The 1714-nt window shown below is 30.4% G+C and overlaps 1 pseudogene; it reads left to right on the forward strand.

Annotated features, from left to right (window-relative positions):
* Positions 1 to 1020: 1020 nt before the first annotated feature.
* On the forward strand, positions 1021 to 1117 carry LOC122097787 (annotated as a pseudogene).
* The last annotated feature ends 597 nt before the right edge of the window (positions 1118 to 1714 follow it).

Here is a 1714-nt window from a genome sequence, read left to right on the forward strand (position 1 = left end):
TAGTAAGTTTCATTGTGGGAAATATAAAATCAGCACATATAAATATAAAATATATAACTATATTTAATATAATTAAAAGGCACACGTTTTGCATTGTTCTGTTGTAGTTACTGTATGAAAGGCAACTCTGTTTTAAGTATTATTCCATTATCTCTGCCTCAGTGTTTGAAAGAGTTAGACCTAAAGCTTTACCATTTGTAGATTTACAGCATGTAGGCAAGGGGAAACACTGTGATTAAAACATTATCAATTTAATGCCTAATAATGAGGAGAACCATATGGACTTCTCCTGCAACTATGAAAATATTTGGTGATAAAAAGGCAGTAGTGTAAGTTCCTGCCTGGTTTGATGGTAGACAATCCAGGACATTAAGTAATCATGCATATGAACAATTTTTTCACCTTCTTGGCTTTAGTTACTGTTGAAATGGAAGGTATAATAAAAATTATATTTTGATAAAATACTTTCTAGTCTGAACAGTTCTGTTTGAACTGTTCATCTCTCTATCATCCCTTGTAACCAAGATTTGTTTTGTTCAAGTAAGACAATTTACGTTTTCAGGGTAAGATATTCTGGTTGGTCTGTTCCCACATGGAATAAGGGTAAAGGCTCAGGTAGACATTTGTGCCAGTAACACCTCATTTGGGAAAATGTCAGCTGAAGAAGTTTAGAAGTAGCTCTTAAGCAATGCTTACTTTGAATTCATTAGGTCCACAAAGCTAATTCAGTTGGATAAATAAGTACTTGAAAAAGCCATCACCTTTAGACCTATCTATAAATAATTGAGAGTACGATAAAATTCTAAATAAAAAGACTTGATAGTCATTGACAAAAAAAAATTTGCAAATGTGAGCAATCGACTGATCAATACAATTTTTCCAATATTCACAAAATTTTAGGGAAATAAGATCGATAGCATTGTTAGGAACAAGAAGGTTTCCTTGTTACAAGTAGGCACCTATAGATATAAGCCTGTATAAAGATTGCATCATTAACAACTTAAATTTAGAGGATACTACATGCATCAGCAGCACGTATACTCAAATTACAATACAGAGATTAACATGGCACTTGCAAAAGGATAATATGAAAGTTTGAGAAGTATTCCATATTTTTCATTCTTCAGATGCAAGAAATGAAAAACAGTTATTAAAAGGTTGATTACAAAATTACAAGTGTAACAATACACGTAATTCATATAATTAAATTTAGTTTGACATCAGTGTATTAAATCTTCAGCTCAGAAAGGCGTTTACATAGCATAAAATTTACAAAACTTCAAATTAGACAACATTGTCATTTTATCCCAAAGAAAAATAAAGACCTAGAAAAATAAGGAATCAAACTGTTTCTATATGGAATGCAATCGGAAAGGACACATTAATTAACCTATACATTATAAAGTAATGTAGAATTCAAAGTATATCTAGGAGAAAATAAAATAAATTATGAACATTATGCAAACATAGAATATAGAATATTTTAAAATATACTTTTTCAGACAAGCACCAGAAATATTTTACTTTCTGTACTACTCATTTCAACAGGTAAGTTAAAATTATTTCTGATTAAAAAATCACAAACTCTGAAGAAATCATTATACATGTATACAAAAACTATTGGATACATTTTGACATCCAATGCAGGCAATTCATTTGGAAGAATTCCACGGAATCCATGAATTTTTACAGTAAAATATTGGTGTTGCCGGGC

This window comes from Dipodomys spectabilis, unplaced genomic scaffold (genome assembly GCF_019054845.1).
Source record: "Dipodomys spectabilis isolate Male_0828 unplaced genomic scaffold, ASM1905484v1 ptg000435l, whole genome shotgun sequence".
Taxonomy (NCBI): Eukaryota; Metazoa; Chordata; class Mammalia; order Rodentia; family Heteromyidae; genus Dipodomys; species Dipodomys spectabilis.